The sequence below is a fragment of the Ranitomeya imitator genome, chromosome 6 (genome assembly GCF_032444005.1).
Source record: "Ranitomeya imitator isolate aRanImi1 chromosome 6, aRanImi1.pri, whole genome shotgun sequence".
Lineage (NCBI taxonomy): Eukaryota > Metazoa > Chordata > Amphibia > Anura > Dendrobatidae > Ranitomeya > Ranitomeya imitator.
The window spans coordinates 488,306,984-488,331,435 of record NC_091287.1 but is presented as its reverse complement, the minus strand read 5'-3'; the positions used below and the strand labels follow the sequence as shown (position 1 = coordinate 488,331,435).

General features: G+C 46.2%; 2 protein-coding genes across 7 annotated transcripts in view; one reads left to right on the top strand and one right to left on the bottom strand.

Moving 5' to 3' along the window:
- Positions 1–1,314, bottom strand: part of LOC138642976 (RNA-binding protein 12B-B-like) — a 61,876-nt gene extending 60,562 nt beyond the window's left edge. For all 4 annotated transcript variants that reach the window (XM_069731630.1, XM_069731631.1, XM_069731627.1 and 1 more), the window contains exon 1: positions 1,195–1,314. The gene's annotated coding sequence lies outside the window, so the exon portion shown is untranslated. The remainder of the gene's footprint in view (positions 1–1,194) is intronic.
- Positions 1,315–1,581: 267 nt separating this feature from the next.
- The window catches only part of LOC138642972 (RNA-binding protein 12B-B-like), a 37,661-nt gene continuing 14,790 nt past the window's right edge, over positions 1,582–24,452 (top strand). The window contains exons 1-2 of one of the 3 annotated variants that reach the window (XM_069731621.1): positions 1,582–1,676; positions 21,296–21,326. The gene's annotated coding sequence lies outside the window, so the exon portion shown is untranslated. The remainder of the gene's footprint in view (positions 1,677–21,295; positions 21,327–24,452) is intronic. The other 2 variants (XR_011314120.1, XM_069731622.1) reach the window with 2 other exon arrangements.

Genomic DNA, 24,452 nt, shown 5'->3' with positions numbered 1-24,452 from the left:
CAGAGCATCTGCGATAGCACGATCGTATAAACGCGATCTTTTCGGCACTTGCATTAACGCAGTCCGTTTAACGTATGCGTTTAATAGGACTGCACTAACGCAATGGGAACCCGGCCTAACACACAGCCACCACTTCGGGATCTGAACCCGGCGAGTCTCCGGAGCGCACAGTGCGTGATAAGTGATGTCACAGAGTGACTGCAGGCTTAAGATTTGGACCGGACAACCCCTTTAATGTGTATAAAGGCACAGATGATTGGCCTCGGGGAGACCAAAACATCCAACACCGCGGAGACACCATCACGTGTTTCTCAACGCAGTGATTCCAGAACACTGCCCCCATCCCTTATGGGAAATATGCAGATGCATGAAAAGAAGCTGCGGAGACACCATCACGTGTTTCTCGACGCAAGCAGTGAATAGCCAGGCCTTTCCCCGGGAAGGAAGAACCACGGGAAGGGCAGCATCCTATGAAGGAAAGCCACCTATGCCAAGCATGGTATCCATCCACAGACAGCTGTGGCATAGGTGGCTTTCCTTCATAGGATGCTGCCCTTCCCGTGGTTCTTCCTTCCCGGGGAAAGGCCTGGCTATTCACTGCTTGCGTCGAGAAACACGTGATGGTGTCTCCGCAGCTTCTTTTCATGCATCTGCATATTTCCCATAAGGGATGGGGGCAGTGTTCTGGAATCACTGCGTTGAGAAACACGTGATGGTGTCTCCGCGGTGTTGGATGTTTTGGTCTCCCCGAGGCCAATCATCTGTGCCTTTATAGCCTTTTTACTAGGCACTGCTCCTAATAGCCAGATTCCAACCCCTTTAATGTGGTCATTAATCAACTGAGGAGCGAATGAAAAAGACAAAAAGAAAAAATTAAACTTTCTGTTGAGATGATCACAATTCGCTCACTGTTGGCTCCTTAGTTACCTCATTCTGCAGCCAGCGACAGACAGTGTAATACAGGAGACAAACAGTACATAATGTATAAAAACCAGCAGCAAGAAACATTTGTATCCCCAGATGCAATTTGAGTTCTAAAAAGGAGACCAATCCCTTTAAGATCACGCTTTGTATCGCGTGGCGCAGGCCGGGGCCTGGTACGGAGCACGCTAGGAAATGAAGGCTGTGCCCCGGACCACGGCTGCAGGCCGCACCGCAACTTCCCCTCCCGGTAATAACAGTATGAATACTCACAGTGAGCTGCACCGCACCGGTCTCCGCTCACGGCGGCCGTCCTCACCAGCTCCGACCACTCACGACGTGTGTGACTGTGTGAGAAGATTAGAAAATGGCGGCCGCAGAAAGCGCGCTCTCAAAACAGCGCATGCGCACAACCTCATTTCACAGCCCCTCCCATTCAAAAACCAATCGTAATAATAAAACCCTTGGCCTCTATTTATTTCCCATACAGTCAATCCGACTAGAAATAAGCAAATGTGATGATTATATTCCGCACAGTAGCGCTTTCAATTCATATTAATAACCGTTGACAACCAACAAAATGTCTCCGTCCTGGTCACCGACGCTGAGCCGGAGCCAATAGCTGACTAGTGACGTCACTGGCGCCTCAGCCCCGCCCCAGGCTTTTCACAAGGACGGAGCTGCGGGCGCCATTTTAGAAGCTCATCAATTTCGAGTCTGCGGCCGCACTTTTCGCTGCTGGGGTGTGAGATTTGGTAAATACGGGCTACTTATTGGTACACTGGGGGGAGCGGGGCTCTGAGGCCCCGGGGGTGGTGTGGGGGGTTATCGGTGTGTTCGCGGCCTGTTTCCTGGCTGGGGCCTGCGCCGAGCTGTGTGGCGGGGCTGTCATGTGGTGTCCCTTGCCTTATTAGCTGCTGTGGTAGTGGCAGGAGAGCCGTGCTGGGACTTGTAGTACTGCTCTGAGAGGACTCCCCATAGTTGTGCTCCATTCCTGGCATGACTTTTAGTATTTCTGGAGGATTTGTCCTCCCCCAAATGGCCTTATTGGGCACCTAGAGGTGCTGCAGCAGCGCCCATCGGACGGTGGGTGAGTACTACCCGTGCGTAGCATGTGTCGCCCTGTGTTATTATATGGATGCCTCCCTCATGGCCTCTTACACCAGCCCCGTTATCATAATCGCCTGGCCAAAACTTGAATTGTTTCTGGTGGTATAAAAATTATCGCCCCAGAGATGGTGTGTACTGTATGTGGGGGCAGGGCGGCCATATTGGCTATCGGTCTGCACCTGCCGGGTGTTGAACGGCTTGTATAGAATGGATGCTCGTTACTGGCCACTAGGACAGGACCGATGGTCGCCGTGCTTCCGATGGTCGCCGTGCTTCCGATGGTCGCCGTGCTTCCGATGGTCGCCGTGCTTCCGATGGTCATCACATTATCGTATCTCTTTGGTCATTGTGGAAATTAGAGGCACCTGCACAATATGCCCTAAAGTAGAGAGAACTCTCATCTCAGCCTAAATGGGTTACCGTCTTTTTCAGACTAGAAGACACACTGGACCATAAAATGCACCCCAAATTTTGGGGTGGAAAATAGCAGAAAAAAGGATTTTTATAAGATGGGGGTCTGTCTTATTGTCCGAATTTACGTTATCTCACCTGAGGGCCGGCGGTGGTACAGCTGGGTCACAGAAGGCAGGGTGCCTTCCTCAGGAATCTGGCGGCGGCAGAAGTGGGGCAGTTCTGCAGTCCTGGGGTGCGATGCTGTCGGTGGTGAGCTGGAGCAGAGTCCCATCCTCAGGATGCCCATGGCTTCAGGGAGATGGCCGCAGGGAAACCGGTGATGCACTCTGCTCACTGCGGACACCGAGCTGTGGCGCCGCCACATTTCTGCATCCTGAAGAAGGGACCCTGCTCAGGTGCACTCCGCACCGCCGCAACATTGCCCCACCTGTGCCGCAAACACCCTATATACCTGCATTCGTCTTAGTCTGAAAAATATGGTACTTAAATATTGAGGACGTACCCTTAAAGGGTGGGAGGGGTCACCTGGTGAATATAACGACGCACTAATCCGTAGGCGATTTACAGATCGGTATGGTTCCCAGTGGTCAGACGGCATCCCCTCCTAATAGTATGGAATGAGTATGCAGGTGATCAGCCATCACCCCATTCATGGTCTATGGGACTGCTGTAAATATTGGAGCTCTGTGCTCTTTCAGCAGCAGATAGCCAGTGAATGGAGTGGAGTTTGAGCATGTGCATCTAATTCACCAGTTATTCAAGACGAGACTATACAGAACCCTGATCTCAGATTGCTGGTGGTTCCCACAGTAATTTTTCACCTTCACCCACTCCAGTTATCAGTAATATAACCTGTAAATTGGTGGCAACCCTATCCTAAGTCTGATATCAAACTAACAGGCAGGTAGTTGCTACCTACCTGTTGTGCACAGAGCAGTCACAGACCCCTCTAACCAGGGATTCTGCTGCCTCACCTGACATCACAGTGGCTTCTTTTCCGCTCTGCTTTGTCGATAGGGTGTGACTTCTGACCGTCATTTTGATTGACAGCTGGATCCCCTAATCAGAATGACTAAAAGAAAGAACCTGGCACTCAACTTAATGCTCGTGAGATTTTAATGGTAGTAGCCAAAATCAAATTCTAATCAGAATGACGTCAGAAGTCATGCCCCGTAGCAGAGCGGAAAAGAAGCCACCGCTCTGTTGACATGACATCAGCAGAGGAAGCCGAATTCCCAGTACCGCTCACTGGACACAAAATCCCAGGAAAAGCAGAGGTTTAGAAAACCAAATCACATATTATACTGAATAATTTCTCACGAAACGAGATCTCAATCTACTCAACTCCCCCTGCTTTATAACACGATGCCTGCACATTGCACTGCATTTTCGTAGTGACAGGTTCCCTTTCAGTGCAGCTTCTTACCTACTTGGTTTCCCCCACTCCCCTCTTGAGTGACAGCCCTAGTTTTATAGAGCCAGAGAAGGGTGTAGATAAAGGAAAAACAAGTAGGTGGGAAGGTGCATTTAAAGGGGTTGTCCTCTACTCGAACAACCTCTTTTCAATCCTAAAGGTACCGTCACATTAAGCGACGCTGCAGCGATATAGACAATGATGCCGATCGCTGCAGCGTCGCTGTTTCGTCGTTGTGTGGTCGCTGGAGAGCTGTCACACAGACAGCTCTCCAGCGACCAACGATGCCGAAGTCCCCGGGTAACCAGGGTAAACATCGGGTTACTAAGCGCAGGGCCGCGCTTAGTAACCCGATGTCTACCCTGGTTACCATTGTAAATTTAAAAAAACAAAAACAAACACTACATACTTACATTCCGGTGTCTGTCACGTCCCCCGGCGTCAGCTTCCCTGCACTGTGTAAGCGCCGGCCGTAAAGCAGAGCGGTGACGTCGCCGCTGTGCTCTGCTTTACGGCCGGCCGGCGCTGACACAGTGCAGGGAAGGCTACTTTCACACTAGCGTCGGAATCTCCCCGTCGCAATGCGTCGGGCAGAGATTCCGACGCTAGCGTTTAACGCACTGCACAACGGAGGCAGCGGATGCATTTCTCCGGCGCATCCGCTGCCCCATTGTGAGGTGGGGGCGGAGTTCCGGCCGCGCATGCGCGGTCGGAAAAAGCGGTCCGTCAGGAGCAAAAAACGTTACATGTAGCGTTTTTTGCTCCCGACGGTCCGCCAAAGCACGACGCATCCGTCGCACGACGGATGCGACGTGTGGCAATCCGTTGCAATGCGTCGTCAATACAAGTCTATGGGGAAAAAACGCATCCTGCAAGCACAATGACGCATTGTGACGGATTGCAGTTAATGCTAGTGTGAAAGTAGCCGAAGCAGACGCCGGGGGACGCGACAGACACCGGAATGTAAGTTGTTTGTTTTTTTACAATTACAATGGTAACCAGGGTAAATCTCGGGTTACTAAGCGCGGCCCTGCGCTTAGTAACCCGATGTTTACCCTGGTTACAAGTGAACACATCGCTGGATCGGCGTCACACACGCCGATCCAGCGATGTCAGCGGGTGATCCAGCGACAAAATAAAGTTCTGGCCTTCTAGCTCCGACCAGCGATGTCACAGCAGAATCCTGATCTCTGCTGCGTGTCAAACACAACGATATCACTATCCAGGACGCTGCAACGTCACGGATCGCTATCGTTCTAAAGTTGCTCAGTGTGAAGGTACCTTAATGTTTCTCCCTTGTAAAATAACATATACTAACTGCCAATGCCCTTCCAGCGGTGTCAGCAATGGCTCTCCTGGGGATTGCGTAACATTGTTGTCACACTATCCCTGAAGCCAATCTGTACTGGCTTCACTCTGTCTTCGGACGAATCACATACAGCAAATGAAAATAATACATTTTGCAACAATAAGGTTGCAGAGATCTTGAGACCACTCACTGGTTCTACCCATTACGAGGTGTTTCTTGTGTGGCAGTTTGGTAATGAGACACCATTTTATAGGCCATCAGTTGAACCAGCTGATATTTTTCACTAAATGGCAGGATTGCTTTCTAATTACTGATAGATTTCAGCATGAATTTTCACCACTCTCTTTTCATGTGTTCAATACTTTTTCCCCTGTGTCATTTCTCATTATACACATAACTTATGGACATCTATGGCTTGATTTCCTTACCTGTGTGGATTGGATGGGCTGTTGCTAGTGGTGAGTGAATGTGCTCGGATAAGGTCTATTCCGAGCATGCTTGGGTGTTAATAGTGTCTTTGGCTTGCTCGAAGAATGTTCGAGACCCCATGGCTGCATGTCTCGTGGCTGTTAGCTGCAACACATGCAGAGATTGCCTAACAAACAGGCATAGCCTGCCATAGCCAGGCATGTGTTGCAGCTGTTGAACAGTCGCAAGACATGCATTCGTGAGGACTCTAGCATATTTTTCGAGCACGCCGAAGGCACTCGGTTAGCGCCCAAGCCTGCTCAAGTGACACCTTATCCAAGCACGATTGCTCATAACTAGCTTTTTACCAACATCTGGTGAGAATTTCATGTCAATAGTACCTTTAGAAATATATTTACTTAGAAAATTGGAGATGTGTTCAATAGTGATGAGCGAATGTGCTCGGAGAAGATGTTATCCAAGCATCTAGGGCATGTTCAAATATGTTCGAGTCCCGGCGGTTGCACGTCTCACTGCTGTTAGACAGTCTAAACGCATGCAGAGGGAGTGCCAATTTGTAACACATTACTCAAGTACTCCAGAGATACTCAGATAACACTTTATCCGAGCATATTTGCTCATGATTAGTGTACAATACTTATTTTACCCTCTGTACATCTGAAGGAATTTTAGAGCTGCTGCTCTCTCATATCCTCCAGATCTGTATGATTCTTCCGATCATGGGGAGAGGGAAGCCAGCACTGATTGGCCTTGGGGATTGCGAGACGTAATGTCACGTTATCCCTGGGAGAGCTAGTACCAAACCTCTGGAACGGTACAGGCGGCACCAAAGGTGAGTTTAAGTGTTACTATTTTACAAGGAGGGGAACATAGGAATTGGGGAAGGGTTGTCCGAGTAGTGTACAAGTCCTTTTAGTGTTGCCACACTGCACTGTGGTGTTTGAATAGTCAATTTTTACTGACGCACTCCCTTTAAGAACTCAAAAAGTTGCATTTTCAATTCAGTTTCTGCTCTAAAAATTCAGCAAATTGACTATGTGAACATACTCTTAGGGCTCCTACTCACTTGCGTGAGACTCGCATGAGTCTCGCACGGCAGTACCCGGCACTGCACCTAGCACAGAGGAGCGGAGCGTGCGGCTGCATGTATTCCAATGCGGCCACACGCTCTGATCTGAGTGCCGGCAGCAGCGCCGGGTTTTAACATGCGAAACTCATCCGAGTCTCGCGTAAGTGAGTAGGAGCCCTTAGTAGTGTTCACTCCGCTGCAAGGTATTCAGTGCCCATATTGTCCTACTGCTGTTCTGAGTTTCATGAGCCAGCACGGCACAGCTGCTTAAAGGGAACCTGTCAGCAGCATTGTGCTGAGTAACCTACAGACAGTGTCAGGTCGGCGCTGTTTTAATGATTAAAATGATACCTTGGTTGATGAAATCCATCTTGTGGTGGTTGTTTAATCTTTATTTTCAGTTATTGAGATTCTAGTGTTTTGGGGCAGCCTGTGTGGGCTGGGCTTTATGTGGTGCTCTGCTTACATATTTATCTATATGGCTTATGACAGGTCACTGATCCAGCAGTGACCTTCCCCCTGTTTTACATACTGAATATAAGTGGTGGAGACAATTTGTTTTCCTCTAGTAGAATGGCACTAGAGGAATTGTGCTTGAGGAAAAAAATATTGTCTCCACCAAGATGGTGCCGCCTGCGCAGTAGCATCTATCAGCGATCCGATGGCTGCGACTGCACTGGTGCCATTTTGAGAGAATTTTTTTTTTGTTCTAAATACATGTATATCACCAAATAAAATAATTACATACATCTTATCCATGCGATCATGCTACTCTGCAGGTGTCTGCCTGCTGAATGTGAATATAAAATAAAACACATATTATATACAGTATGCAAAATAGGGGTCAGATCACTGAGGGATCAGTGACCTGTTACAAGCCATACAGATGAATGCGTAAGCAGAGCACCACATAAAGCCCCATACAGGACTCCCGAAGCATGAGAATCTCATTAACTGAAAGTAAAGATGAAACAACCACAAGACTGATTTCATCACCCAGGTATCTTTTTAATCAGTATAACAGCGCCAACCTGACACTGTCTGTAGGTTACTGAGCACTATACTGCTGACAGGTTCCCTTAATCACACTAGCTCTGGGTACAATTGTGCTGGAGGTGTTAATGCTGATGGCATAGTTCAGGGGGGAAACATGATGTATTATATGTGCTATGTGCCCTGCATGATCCCCTGATCATTTAGGGTATGTGCCGATGATCTGGAACTGGCAGCGCATGTTTCTCTAGTCACCTTCCACGACAGCCACTTCAGAGGTTGTCTTCCCCGCCCTAATAGGGGACAGGAGTACCCCTCCCCTTCCTGCACCGCCTGTGTTTTCCTGTCCCCTATGGGGCATGAGGAGATTCTGAAGGGGCTGCCGTGGCCGGCGACCGGAGCTCCACTTACCAAAGCCGGGCAACATGGAGGTCGGGCGTTCCCTCCTCAAGATCGCTGCTCCCGTCTCCTCTCTTCGGAGGGACTCGAGACCTTCCTGCCCCTCCGGCGCTCCCTTCGTGGAGTAATGCGGGGCGGCGACGTGCGTACCGGGGGCCTCCTGCAGCCCCCCGGTTCCCTCCCTGGCTGCAGCACTGGAGGTGGCGCGCGTCCCGGAGTCTGTGGTCGGCTGATGGCTGGGTCACTTCCGGGTTAACGCGCGTCACCGTCATTTCCGGTTCACTCAGGTGCGTTCCAGGATGGAGCGCACGCTGACCGGCAATGGCGTCCGAGCAGCAGAGGCACACCATACAGCAACATTTTCGGGGGCGTTCCAGGACCCTACCCCAATCGGGCAACACTGGGGAAGGAGCACTATGACGCTGGGCCACCGATCCTTCATAAAGAGATCCGGGTAGCAAGGTAAGCTGTCTGACTGTTACACTACGTGACGGACATGGATGGTGACACACCCCCTTGCTCTGCATCTGCAGATGCCAGCGTTCCCCCTCCTACCAAAGTAAGTAGCAGGTGTCGGGCCCAGCTATCCCGTATATACATGCATGTATATATGTATATATAGCTATATACCCCTAAGTGGCTTAGCAAACCCTCTTTCTCTCTCTTATAGGGAGAAAAGGTTTCTGATCCTAAAAAGTCAAGCCGCAAATGTAAAGTGTGTACGGCCAAACTCCCATCAACATACGGGAAAAAGCTCTGCCAGTCCTGTACGGATGAGGTCCTACGCGCTGAACAACCCTTGCTGCTGGATAGCATCAGATCCCTCATTAAAGATGAGGTCCATTCTTCTATGGTCACCTCACAAATGTCGGTGCCTCAGCCACCCCCTCCAAAAAGGAGGAAAAAAGCCCCTGTAGAATCCGACCCAGACTCGGGAGAGATCCAGTCCTCTGGTTCGGAGGATAACTGGGAAAATGAAGGCTCCACTTCTACCCCCACCTGTAAACCAGAAAACAAAAAATATTATTTTAATTCTGAGGACATGAGTGACCTAATCAGTTTAGTAAGAGGCACCATGGGGGTAGAGTATGAAGAAGTTACACTTACAGTACAGGATGAGATGTTTGAGGGTCTAAAACCCAAAGATCAAAAAGGGTTTCCAGTACATAAGAATTTACAAGATCTAATTCTGCATGAATGGGACCTCCCTGAAAAAGGTCTGACTGTACCATCAGAGCTAAAAAACCGGTGTCATTGAACGGGGATAACTCCTTATGGGAGACCCCGAAAGTGGATGTACAGGTGTCCAGGGTAACTAAGAAAACAGCCCTTCCCCTTGAGGACTCTTCTCAACTCAAGGATCCGATGGATCGTAAAATAAAGAGTTTATTAAAAAAAAGTCCTGGGACACCTCCACAAATTTACTAAAGTCCAATATAGCCTCCACTTGCGTGGCCAGATCTCTATTTATCTGGTTACGCAAACTTGAGGATCACTTGACACAGGGCACCCCAAGAGAGGAGATTTTAGACTCCCTACCCTTGCTACAGAAAGCAACGGGGTTCCTAGCCGATGCTTCTGCTGAATCGGTCCGAGTAGCTGCGAAAGCTGCCGTCCTCTCTAACTCATCCAGGAGAGCACTCTGGATAAAATCCTGCGGAGGCGATTTTTGTCTCCAAGTCCAAATTATGTAGCATACCCTTTCAGGGTCACAATGTATTTGGACCCGTTCTGGATGATATTTTGGATAAGGCTGCAGATAAAAAGAAATCTCTCCCCGAGCAGAAGATGCCCCAAAAAACGCTTTTTTCGTCCCTCCCGTGACCAATCTTCGCAGAGAGGAAAAGGCAAAATGGGAAGGTGGAGCTATCCCAAGGGAGGCAGGGGCAAAAATATCCTGGCCCCTCAGGCCCAGCAAACCCCAGATAAGCAATGACTGTGCTCCGGTCGGGGGTCGACTCTCACGTTTTTTCACCAAGTGGCAGACCATCTCCACAAATCAGTGGGTCCTTCGTACCGTTCAAGAGGGGCTAAAAATAGAATTCCTGAGACCACCCCCACAATGCTTAAGGATAACCTCCCTTCAAAACCCAGATCTCCAAAACTCCTTGTTACAAGATCTACAAAAACTAATGCAATCAAATGTGATCTCGCGGGTACCGAAATTGGAGGAAGGATGTGGTCATTATTCCCGCTTTTTTCTAATAACCAAGCCGTTCGGGAAGAACAGAATTATCATAAATTTGAAACCCTTAAATGAATCGGTCCGATACAGGAGATTCAAAATGGAGACAGTCAAATCAGTAAATCCCCCTCATCTGTCAAAATTGGATGATGGCGACTGTGGATCTGAGGGATGCGTATTACCATGTGCCAATCCACCCAGAGCACAGGAAATTCCTCAGATTCACAGTCTCCAAGGGTCACCAGATCGAACATTTCATCGGCATCTCATCGGCCCCACGGGTTTTTACGAAAATTATGGCGGAAGCGATAATCTTCATCCGTCAACAAGGAATATACATCGTCCTGTATTTAGACGACTTCCTTATTATGGCTCCATCTGCCCCCGTCTGGAAACAGACGTATCAAAGACCCTAGAGATATTACAAACCCTGGGTTGGATCCCAAATCTGGAAAAATCAAGAGATCCATCCCTCCACAAGAAGGAAATTTCTGGGGGTGCTACTGGACTCGGAAGTAAGAACATCGTTTCTGCCCAAAGATAATCAACTCAACCTTGTCCGCAAGGTAGACAAGTTCAGAGGCCAGCGTGCACCGACCCTCGGAGAATCGATGTTTGTACTAGGGTCCCTGACCGCATGTATACAATCGGTTTCCTGAGTCCAGGCTCACACACGAGCTCTCCAGACGTACGTGCTCCTACATTCCAGGAGACGACAGACTCCATTGAGTCAAAAGATTCTTCTCCCTGGCCATGTGAAATCAGCTCTAAAATGGTGGCTAGGTTACCAAAATCTCCAGGGAGGGGTCAGCTAGGATCACCTTCCCCTAAAAACACTCCGCTCAGATGCCAGCAAAAGAGGCTGGGGTGCGGTGGTAGAGGGTTTCCACTTTCAGGGACAATAAGCATCGAATATCAGCAGCAGCTCCTCGAATCTAAGAACTGAAAGCTGTGGAGGAAGCCCTAAAGGCTTTATCTGCACTGATCAAAAATCACGTTTGTATTTACTCGGACAATATGACCACGGTAGCCTATCTACGACACCAGGGGGGGACAAAGTATGCATCTCTAAAGGAGGTAGCTGCAAGAATATTTTTCTGGGCAGAGAAAAACCTTCTATCGGTCACAGCGGTACATCTGATGGGGTTGGACAACACTCAGGCGGATTTCCTCAGCAGGAAAGACGTTCATCCAGGAGAGTGGTCCCTAGACCAAACAGTGTTTCAGTCCCTAACCGCAAAACGGGGTACTCCAGAGGTGGATCTATTCGCCAACAGGCAAAATGCGAAGGTAGAAACATTTTTCTCCCTTCATCACAAAGACAAGGCACAGGGAATAGATGCCTTCTCACAGCAGTGGAAGTTCAACCTTGCATATGCCTTTCCTCCCATTCCCATGCTGGTGAAAACTCTGCAAAAAATCAGAACAAACGGAGTGACCACAATCTTGATTGCCCCGTTGTGGCCCGGGAGGAGTTGGTACGGCGCCCTATTAGATATGGCCCTGGAAGATCCCTGCCTTCTACCTCAAAAGCTCGAACTCCTACACCAGGGTCCCCTACTACATCCGTACCTAGACAGATTGAACTTGGCAGCATGGCTACTGAAGCCACAATCTTAAAAGCTAAAGGACTCTCAGGTGACGTAATTCAGACCCTTCAAAAAAGAAGAAAGGCGGTAACCAATGCCATCTATACTAAGGTCTGGAAAAAAATTACGTCCTGGTGCTCCCCAGAAGTTCCAGACCCCTTCAATCCTGATATAGTGAAAATCTTACAATTTTTACAGAAGGGCTTGGAAATAGGCCTTACCCCTAGCACACTCAAAGTGCAAGTATCAGCCCTTAGTAGCTTTTTTGATTCGAATTTAGCCAATCACCGCTGGATCAAGTGATTTATTGATTTATGACAGCAGCATCCAGAATTCGTCCTACACTCCGTAGTAGGGTGCCTTCCTGGGACCTCAATACAGTACTTAACGCACTAACCCAGGATCCATTTGAACCCCTGGATGCTATAACCATAAAGAACTTAACTTTGAAAACAGTCTTTCTAGTCGCAATTACTACGGCTAGACGTATTGGTGAGTTACAGGCCCTGTCAATACAGGAACCCTATCTAACGTTCACTACGGATAGCATTATACTAAAACTAGACCGGTCCTTTTTACCTAAAGTAGTCTCGAATTTCCACAGAGATCAGGACATTCTACTACCTTCATTTTGCCCAAACCCCTCCAACCCTAAAAAACAGACCTTCCACACCTTGGATGTTCGCAGGGTGGTCCTATCTTACTTACAACAGACTGAAGCCTGGCGAATTGATCAAAATTTATTCATCCAGTTCTCAGGACGAAACAAGGGAAAGAAGGCAAAAAACACCATTGCAAACTGGATCAAACAGTCTATTTGTCTAGCATATTCATCACAGGGACTGGATCCACCTGCCTCTCTGAAAGCACACTCTACCCGAGCAATGGCAACATCATGAGCATAGAGGGGGAATGCCTCATCAGAGCAGATATGCAGAGCTGCCACCTGGTCGTCCATCCATACGTTCACCAGACATTATCGGCTAAATTTCAATAGGGATTTAACATTTGGCAGACGTGTTCTGCAGGCCGTGGTCCCTCCCTAGAGAAATTAGCTGTTGGTACTACTCCGAAGTGGCTGTCGTGGATGGTGACTAGAGAAAATAGAATTAGTTTTTACCGGTAATTCGGTTTCTAGGAACCTTCCACGACAGCACTAATTTCCCTCCCTATCTGATGTTCTTATTGGATGATTACTGCACTTTTGTGGTAATTATACATGCTACTGTGTCTAGGTAAACACTGGCAGTGCAGGAAGGGGAGGGGTATTTAACCTCTGTGTTCCTGTCCCCTATTAGGGCGGGGAAGACAACCTCCGAAGTGGCTGTCGTGGAAGGTTCCTAGAAACCGAATTACCGGTAAGAACTAATTCTATTTTTTCTATGTCCAAAGCACTGCTGTCTATTGAACACAGGTCAATCCGCATGTGTTCACTGAACTGTGCAGATTCACCACTTAAAATACATTGTGTGGGTGAAATTTCTCAAGAGAAATTGACATGCTGCGGTCTGGAAGGACGCGCCACATGTCCATCTCGGGTGAGCAGCAGGCGTCTCTGGATGCATAGTGGGCATGGGATTTCTTGAAATCCCATCCACTTTACTGTAACAGCTTGACCCTTCGGGTTGTGCGCTGCACAAGTACGCAGCATCCAACCTGCAGCATTACTGATCGTCTGCACATACCCTTAACCCCTTCATGACCCAGCCTATTTTGACCTTAAAGACGTTGCCGTTTTTTGCAATTCTGACCAGTGTCCCTTTATGAGGTAATAACTCAGGAACGCTTCAACGGATCCTAGCGGTTCTGAGATTGTTTTTTCGTGACATATTGGGCTTCATGTTAGTGGTAAATTTAGGTCAATAAATTCTGCGTTTATTTGTGATAAAAACGGAAATTTGGCGAAAATTTTGAAAATTTCGCAATTTTCACATTTTGAATTTTTATTCTGTTAAACCAGAGAGATATGTGACACAAAATAGTTAATAAATAACATTTCCCACATGTTTACTTTACATCAGCACAATTTTGGAAACAAAATTTTTTTTTGTTAGGAAGTTATAAGGGTTAAAATTTGACCAGCGATTTGTCATTTTTACAACGAAATTTACAAAACCATTTTTTTTAGGGACCACCTCACATTTGAAGTCAGTTTGAGGGGTCTGAAAATACCCCAAAGTGACACCATTCTAAAAACTGCACCCCTCAAGGTACTCAAAACCACATTCAAGAAGTTTATTAACCCTTCAGGTGCTTCACAGCAGCAGAAGCAACATGGAAGGAAAAAATGAACATTTAACTTTTTAGTCACAAAAATTATCTTTTAGCAACAATTTTTTTATTTTCCCAATGGTAAAAGGAGAAACTGAACCACGAAAGTTGTTGTCCAATTTGTCCTGAGTACGCTGATACCTCATATGTGGGGGTAAACCACTGTTTGGGCGCACGGCAGGGCTTGGAAGGGAAGGAGCGCCATTTGACTTTTTGAATCAAAAATTGGCTCCACTCTTTAGCGGACACCATGTCACGTTTGGAGAGCCCCCGTGTGCCTAAAAATTGGAGCTCCCCCACAAGTGACCCCATTTTGGAAACTAGACGCCCCAAGGAACTTATCTAGATGCATAGTGAGCACTTTGAACCCCCAGGTGCTTCACAAATTGATCCGTAAAAATGAAAAAGTACTTTTTTTTCGCAAAAAAATTCTTTTAGCCTCAATTTTTTTCATTTTCACATGGGCAACAGGATAAAATGGATCCTAAAATGTGTTGGGCAATTTCTCCTGAGTACACCAATACCTCACATGTGGGGGTACACCACTGTTTGGGCACATGGTAAGGCTCGGAAGGGAAGGCGCGCCATTTGACTTTTTGAATGGAAAATTAGCTCCAATTGCTAGCGGACACCATGTTGCGTTTGGAGAGCCCCTGTGTGCCTAAACATTGGAGCTCCCCCACAAGTGACCCCATTTTGGAAACTAGACCCCCCCAAGGAACTTATCTAGATGCATATTGAGCACTTTAAACCCCCAGGTGCTTCACAGAAGTTTATAACGCAGAGCCATGAAAATAAAAAATAATTTTTCTTTCCTCAAAAATGATTTTTTAGCCTGGAATTTCCTATTTTGCCAAGGATAATGGGAGAAATTGGACCCCAAATATTGTTGTCCAGTTTGTCCTGAGTACGCTGATACCCCATATGTGGGGGTAAACCACTGTTTGGGCGCACGGCAGGGCTCGGAAGGGATGGCACGCCATTTGGCTTTTTAAATGGAAAATTAGCTCCAATCATTAGCGGACACCATGTCACGTTTGGAGAGCCCCTGTGTGCTTAAACATTGGAGATCCCCCAGAAATGACACCATTTTGGAAACTAGACCCCCAAAGGAACTAATCTAGATGTGTGGTGAGGACTTTGAACCCCCAAGTGCTTCACAGAAGTTTATAATGCAGAGCCGTGAAAATAATAAATACGTTTTCTTTCCTCAAAAATAATTATTTAGCCCAGAATTTTTTATTTTCCCAAGGGTTACAGAAGAAATTTGACCCCAAAAGTTGTTGTCCAGTTTCTCCGGAGTACGCTGATACCCCATATGTGGGGGTAAACTACTGTTTGGGCACATGCCGGGGCTTGGAATTGAAGTAGTGACGTTTTGAAATGCAGACTTTGATGGAATGGTCTGCGGGTGTCACGTTGCGTTTGCAGAGCCCCTGGTGTGCCTGAACAGTAGAAACCCCCACAAGTGACCCCATTTTAGAAACTAGACCCCCCAAGGAACTTATCTAGATATGTGGTGAGCACTTTGAACCCCCAAGTGCTTCACAGACGTTTACAACGCAGAGCCGTGAAAATAAAAAATCATTTTTCTTTCCTCAAAAATTATGTTTTAGCAAGCATTTTTTTAGATTCACAAGGGTAACAGGAGAAATTGGACCCCAGTAATTGTTGCGCAGTTTGTCCTGAGTATGCTGGTACCCCATATGTGGGGGTAAACCACTGTTTGGGCACACGTCAGGGCTCGGAAGTGAGGGAGCACCATTTGACTTTTTGAATACGAGATTGGCTGGAATCAATGGTGGCGCCATGTTGCGTTTGGAGACCCCTGATGTGCCTAAACAGTGGTAACCCCTCAATTCTAACTCCAACACTAACCCCAACACACTCCTAACCCTAATCCCAACTGTAGCCATAACCCTAATCACAACCCTAACCCCAACACACCCCTAACCACAACCCTAACCCCAACACACCCCTAACCCTAACCACAACCCTAATTCCAACCCTAACCCTAAGGCTATGTGCCCACGTTGCGGATTCGTGTGAGATATTTCCGCACCATTTTTGAAAAATCCACGGGTAAAAATCCACATTAGTATTTCCAGCCATGGCCGATGATATTTCAGCATCGGCCATGGCTGGATTGTAATATTTCACCCGTTATAATAGGTGAAATATTACAAATCGCTCTGATTGGCAGTTTCACTTTCAACAGCCAATCAGAGCGATCGTAGCCACGAGAGGGTGAAGCCACCCCCCCTGGGCTAAACTACCACTCCCCCTGTCCCTGCAGATCGGGTGAAATGGGAGTTAACCCTTTCACCCGGCCTGCAGGGACGCGATCTTTCCATGACGCCACATAGGCGTCATGGGTCGGAATGGCACCGACTTTCATGACGCCTACGTGGCGTCATGGGTCGGGAAGGGGTTAAAGGAGGATACCTGCACTAAATACATTGCAGGGGGCGCACACTCATAAAGGGCGTTTATTCCTCCTGAATGCCTAGTTCTTTCCTTGGGATTTTCCCTGTGCTCTGAAAACCAATTTCTTGGGTGAATCAGACGGACACACAGTAGAAGCGGTTAATTTTATTTTCTTTTTTTTGGATTTGTTTGTACTCCGATCTGCTTGTACAAAACTTCTGTATACTGAAAGGGAACCTGTCACCCCCAAAATCGAAGGTGAGCTAAGCCCACCAGCATCAGGGACTTATCTACATCATTATGGAATGCTGTAGATAAGCCCCCGAATGTATCCTGAAAGATGAGAAAAAGAGTTTAGATTATACTCACCCAGGGGCGGTCCCGGTCTGGTTCTGGTCTGATGGGTGTTCCGGTCCGGGGCCTCCCATCTTCTTACGATGACGTCCTCTTCTTGTCTTCTGTTGAGGGCAGAGCAAAGTACTGCAGTGCGCAGGCGCTGAGAAAGGTCAGAGAGGACCTGCGCACTGCAGTACTTTGCTACCCCCTGTAGCCGAGACCCCGGAGAAATTCCGACTCTGGGGGGCGCTATACACTTATTCCTCAGCGCCGTTAAAAAGCGGCGCTGTGGTTTGTGCCCTTAACTGCCACTGTTGAAAGATGTATCAGCTGTCATTAAGGGGTTAATAGCCCGTTTCCACAGGAAGACCATGGTGAGCAATGCACACTGTTTGCACAGGTCGATGCATTTCCGAGAATCGTGAACTTTTGCATTGCACCTAAGATCATGTCTCCAAATAAACAAGTGTTTGTCCTCTTGAGTGATAGGCAGCCTGTTTACACTGAAAGACTACAGTGGAACGAGCAGTAGGGACATACATACGTAATGATCTTGCAGTTTAAGGATACGTTTTTATGTACCAACTTGCCGTGGGAAATTTCTGCTCCAAATGTGTATTTGCAGTGAAATCAACCAGATTGTGTGGATCGCAGATCTTCCTGCGTCTTCAGCTACAAATGGAAACAAATACCCACCTCTTCTGCTTTTAGTGTGTGTGCACACGTTGCAGATTGTCTGCGGATCCGCAGCGTTTTTTGAGGTGCAGAAACGCTGCAGATCTGTAATTGATTTACAGTACAATGTAAATCAATGAGAAAAAAAATGCTGTGCACACTTTGCGGAAACGCTGCGGTTTAAGGCTGTGTGCACACGTTGCGGTTTTTCCCGATAAAACCGCTATAAAACCACACAAAAAAACGCATACAATAAGCATCCCATCATTTAGAATGAATGCAGCATGTTCATTAATTTTGCTGTTTTTTTGCGGATTTCCCACTACAAAATGCATTGGGCAGTGTCCGGAAAAAAACCGCGGCAAAAACGCATGCGGTTTTCTTGCAGATTTCTTGCAGAAAATGTCCGTTTTTTCTCTGGAATTTTCTGCGAGAAATCCTGAACGTGTGCACATAGCCTTAAAGAAGTAGCATGTCACTACTTTTTTGCGAATCTGCAGCGTTTTTGTACCCACTCCATTATAGAAAACCGCAGGGGTAAAAAACGCAGCAAATCCGCAAGAAAACCGCAGCAAAAGCACACCAAAAACGCTGATGAACTGCACAAAAAAAGCGACAAATCCGCAGGCGCGTTTTCTGCCAGGAGAGGCAGAATCCGCACCAGAATTCCTAAGGGTACCGTCACACTATACGATTTACCTACGATCACGACCAGCGATATGACCTGGCCGTGATCGTAGGTAAATCGTAGTGTGGTCGCTGGGGAGCTGTCACACAGACAGCTCTCCAGCGACCAACGATGCCGAGGTACATCGGGTTACTAAGCGCAGGACCGCGCTTAGTAACCCGATGTTTACCCTGGTTACCAGCGTTAAAAAAACAAACAAACAGCACATACTTACATTCTGGTGTCCGTCAGGTCCCTTGCCGTCTGCTTCCCGCACTCACTGACTGCCGGCCGTAAAGTGAAAGTGAAAGCACATCACCGCTGTGCTCTGCTTTCACTTTACGGCCGGCATTCACTGAGTGCGGGAAGCAGACGGCAAGGGACCTGACGGACACCAGAATGTAAGTATGTGCTGTTTGTTTTTTTTAGTTTTACGCTTGTAACCAGGGTAAACATCGGGTTACTAAGCGCGGTCCTGCGCTTAGTAACCCGATGTTTACCCTGGTTACAAGCGAACGCATCGCTAGATCGCATCGCTAGATCGGTGTCACACACACCGATCTAGCGATGCCAGCGGGAGATCCAGCGACAAAAGAAAGTTCTAAACGATCTGCTACGACATACGATTCTCAGCAGGATCCCTGATCGCTGCTGCGTGTCAGACACAGCGATATCGTAACGATATCGCTGGAACGTCACGAATCGTACCGTCGCAGCGATCGAAATGGCACAGTGTGACGGTACCCTAAGCCTAATCCGCAACGTGTGCACATAGCCTAATAGTTTTTAGCTTTTTTTCCATGTGGTTACCAGTAAGTTCAGGCCTTTTCTTCCATGTAATCTCTGCAGCCTTTGATTGTGTGTAGACTAGGATGCCACTTTCTTGACAGGAGGCCAATATGAACTGGGACCAGCATGGATGCATTTGTTCGAAAAGCCAAGGAAAGGGTATAAAATGCTTTTTGGTTTTTTTTTTTGTTTTTTTTTTGTTTTTTTCCATTTTGAATTTGAACTTGTGGATTTTCATTTGCGCCCCATGGGTAAGCTCCAAAATGAGCTTAATTTCAGATTTTGAATTTTCCATTGAATCTGATGAGGAAGTTCCGCAATATAATCATGATTTATCCACAACAGAAATTGTTATGCTGTGGACTAAAAGAGAATTCTTGCATCACATATCAATTTCCACATTGATGAGAATTATTGACGTTCTTACGAGAGTCTAGAGAAAATCCACACCAACTGCGGTACGCGTGGATGTGCCCTGTTTTTTGTTGTTCTAAAGCTCTACTAGTTTAGATGTGGTAGAAAACTTTCTCTACAAATCTGATGATTGTGGCCCAGATTTGGCTGCAGATTGCATTAAATAGCAGAATCTGCGGCATCCTTAAAGCAATTGCAGCTGTGCTACATCCTGAGGATCACTGACAAAGTATTTAATTGCATCAAATACCGACACAACACTGCTGCTCCTATCTAGTGATGTGAATCTGCATTGTGCGCTGTTCAGATTAAAGAAATCAGAAATTTGTTAATCTGAATATTGTATCCAATTGTCCGCTTCCACTTTGTTCTTTACTGGTGCGATAGCACGGTGGCTGTTATTCAGTTTGTGATATTGTGAATGCTATCATACAGGATATTGTCTGAATTTAGCGGCTCTCTGGAGCATTATTTAACTTTGGAACGCTTCAACATATGTTACTGATTCTTGTTTTTTCCTGACATGTTGTACTTCATGATAATTCTTCTATATGACCTTTTATTTGTGGGGGGGGGAAAAAAAAAACAGAAATTTGGCAAAAATGTTGCAATTTTCAAACTTTTATTTTTATGCCCTTAAATCAGTTGTCACACAAAATAGTTACTAAATAACTTTGCCCACATGTCTACTTTACATGAGCACAATTTTGAAACATAATTTTTTATTTTTATAAGGCTGGGTTCACACTGCGTTCCCCCAGTCCGTTAGACAGACTACGTTACACCGCAGCATAACATTGATGTAACGTAGTCCGCTAGCTCCGCCATTGACTCCAATGTCAGACGCATTGCTAGCACACCCCACAATGGGCGTGCGCTAGCCATGTGCCGTCATTAAGTGACGGACCCGGAGACGCGGGCTGCAGCTTTTTTCGGGTCCGTTACTGCTAGTGCATACCCTTGGGACCCGAGAACCCAGAGATTTTGTGACTCAGGGGAGAGGGGCTACAGTTTAATTACTGTTGAGTGCCCTCAGCGGCTGCCGTATTAATGCGTATCAGCGGTCGTTAAGAGATTCAGGCTGTGTGCACACTTTGCGGATTTTTCGCTATAAAACTGCAAAAAAAAAGCATACATTATGCATCCCATCATTTAGAATGCGTTCCGCAATTTTTGTGCACATGATGTTTTTTTCCACGAAAAAAACGCATTGCGGTAAAAAATGCAGCATGTTCATTAATTTTGCAAAAAAAAAGAAAGCGCATGCAGATTTCTTGCAGAAAATTTCTATTTTTTTCTCAGGAAATTTCTGCAAGAAATCCTGAAGGTGTGCACATAGCCTAATAAAGAAATACTGTAAGTACATTATGCTTTGGAAATCTACCGCTTATTTGCAAAGCGAAAAGCATGGTGCAGATTTGAGAATCCAAACATTTAGGTCTTTCCTCTATATGTGTGGATGCTGACTTCATAAACACCCGATAAAAACGCTATAAAACCGCAAAAAAAAAACCCCGCATACAATAAGCATCCCATCATTTAGAATGAATTCCGCATGTTTTGTGCACATGATGCGTTTTTTTCCGCGAAAAAAACGCATCGCTGTAAAAACCGCAGCATGTTCATTAATTTTGCGGGGGTTTTTTTTTTTTTGCGGATTTCCAACTACAAAATGCATTGGGAAGTGTCAGGAAAGAACTGCGTCAAAAACGCATGCGGTTTTTGTTTGCGGATTTCTTGCAGAAAATGTCCGTTTTTTCTCAGGCATTTTCTGCGAGAAATCCTGAACGTGTGCACATAGCCTTAAATCGCCTTGAAGTGTAATTGTTTGTTTTTCTCAATGACCTAAAAATGTTATGTTTACATTTTGCTTTATTTTTGCAGCTAAATTCCTAGAGCCTCGGGCATTAAACTGGTAAGTAGACTGGGAGACTTATAACTTGAAGGCTGAGATCCTAAAGTGACTGTCGGCACAGAACGACTGTTCAAACCAAGTACTGACTCCGTGCTTTTTGGCGATGCCAATCATTTAAATATATGTTCCCACCTGCTTGGTTTCCGTCTTATGTCTCCCTTCCCCTCCACCATTTGATTGACAGCTCTGGCTTCATAGAGGAGGAGCTAGATGGAAACCAAGCAGATGGGTAACTGTGTATTTGTGATTTGCCCCGCCGCGAGCGGCAGGATTAGTGTGAAAAGTCATTACGTGCTGTCAGTCCCTTTACTGTGCACTTACATTGCAAAATTATCCAGAACAATCATTCCTAGGAACACTTTTTTTTTTTTTTTTACAATAATTCTCTTCACTAGTTCACTAATAACCACATGGAAAAGCAAAACACGTTTGTCTGGTGAAATGATCTTAGATTGTTCTCTGCAGTGCGTCGTAGTGTGTAAATAGGAATCTCGCTGTTGAGTGACACTTTTGTGCACTGATCTATTGCAGATCCTTCAGCGCGCATCTGAAACTTGGTCGGCCTTTGTAAATAGGCCATTACACAATCGCAAATGGCAATCGAGCATCTGATTGGCGGTTGCTTAGTGTCCCAAGTCGGCCTGTGTAACTGATCTAGCTGCTCCTCTGGCAAGCATGAAGCCTTAAAGGGAAACTGATAGCAGAATTGTGCAGAGTAACCTACAGTGTCAGGTTGGTGCTGTTATACTGATGATACCAAGGGGCGGATGAAATCCCATCTTGTGGTTGTTGTTAAACTCCTTCACCCCTGGAGTTTTTCGGTTTTGCATTTTTGTTTTTTGCTCCCCTTCTTCCCAGAGCCATAACTTTTGTATTTTTCAGTCAATATGGCCATGTGAGGGCTCATTTTTTGCGGGACGAGTTGTACTTTTGAACGACACCTTTTGGTTTTACCATGTCATGTACTAGAAAATGGGGGGGGGGGGGGGGGTGGATTCCAAGTGCGGTGAAATTGCAAAAAAAAAGTGCAATCCCACACTTGTTTTTTTGTTTGCCCTTTTTGCTAGGTTCACCAAATGCTAAAACTGACCTGCCATTATGATTCTCCAGGTCATTACGAGTGCATAGACACCAAACATGTCTAGGCTATTTTTCTTTTTATTTAAATGGTGAAAAAAAAATTCCAAACCTTGCTAAGAGAAAAAAAATTGTACAATTTTCCGAGACCCGTAGCATCTCCATTTTTCCGGATCTTGGGTCGGGTGAGGGCTTATTTCTTTGCGTGCTGAGCTGACATTTTTAATGATACCATTTTGGTGCAGATATGATCTTTTGATCGCCTTTATTGCATTTTAATGCAATGTCGCTGCAACCAAAAAAAGTAATTCTGGCGTTTATAAATGTTGTTCTCGCTCGCTATGGTTTAGCGATCAGGTTAATTGATAGGTCAGGCGATTCTGAACTCGGCGATACCAAATGTGTAGGTTTGAAATTTTTTTGTTTTTATTTTGAAAGGGAAGCGAGTTAAACTTTTATATTTTTTTTCAACTTTTTTTTTTTTTTTACTCTTGCCATGCTTCAATAGCCTTAATGGAAGGCTAGAAGCTGGCATAGCCTGATCAGCTCTGCTACATAGGAGTGATGCTCAGATTGCTCCTATGTAGTGGAATTGCTGCATTGCTATGAGCGCCGACCACAGAGTGGTGTTCACAGCAATCTGGCATCAACAACCATAGAGGTCTTCATGAGACCTCTGGTTGTTATGCCAACTCACCGATGATCCCTGATCAGATCACGTGACGGGGGTTAGCGGTGCGCACATTTCCGGCCCGATGGCGGAAGCACTTGTTAAATACCGCTGTTAGCGTTCAAAACAGCTGACGTGCCCCGGCTTTGATGCGGGCTCACCGCCGAAGCCCGCATGAAAGCAGGGGATATGCCATCAGATGTACTAGAAAGGGGTTAGTCTTTTATTTTCTGTTGTTGGGATTCTCGTGCTCTGGCGACCTGCGTGGGGCTTCATGTGGTGCGCTACTTAGATATTCATACTGATGGTTTATGACAGGTCACTGATACGTCAGTGACCTGCCTCCATTTTACATACTGAATATAATGTTTTGAAAAAAATAAATAAAATTTAGCAGGCAGGCAACAGCACCTGCGCTGTATCATGATTGCCTCTATAATGTCCATTTAATTATTTAGTATAAATTTATTCAGTGGAAAAAATCTCTCAAAATGGCACCGGACGCACCTATGCAGTAGCATCTATAGGCGATCCAATAGATGTGCTCAGTCACCGCTGGCGCCATCTTGTCGGAGACTTTTTTTTTTTCTCTAGCAAAATGGCGCCGGCGCAGTAGCATCTATTGGATCGCCTATAAATGCTAATGCGCAGGCACGGCCTGCGCCATTTTGAGAGGGTTTTTTTTTTTTGCTCTGGATAAACTTACAGTGGGTACGGAAAATATTCAGACCCCTTTAAATTTTTCACTCTTTCATTGCAGCCATTTGGTAAATTCAAAAAAGTTCATTTTTTTTCCTCATTAATGTACACTCTGCACCCCATCTTGACTGGGAAAAAAACAAATGTAGAAATTTTTGCATATTTTATTAAAAAAAGAAAAACTGAAATATCACATGGTCATAAGTATTCAGACCCTTTGCTCAGACGCTCATATTTAAGTCACATGCTGTCCATTTCCTTGTGATCCTCCTTGAGATGGTTCTGCTCCTTCATTGGAGTCCAGCTATATTTAATTAAACTGATAAAACGTGATTTGGAAAGGCACATACCTGTCTATAAAAGACCTCACAGTGCATGTCAGACCAAATGAGGATCATGAGGTCAAAGGAACTGGCTAAGGAGCTCAGAGACAGAATTGTGGCAAGGCATATATCTGGCCAAGGTTACAACAGAATTTCTACAGTACTCAAGGTTCCTAAGAGCACAGTGGCCTCCATAATCCTTAGGCTAGGTTCACATTGCGTTAGGGCAATCCGTTAAGCGCGTAGCGCTAACGCAATGTTTGTTTATGGTCCGCGTTTGGCGTCCCCGCTAGCGCAGATCCCCGATCTACGCTAGCGTGGGACGGACCTCGGACGCACCTCAGACGCTGCAAGCAG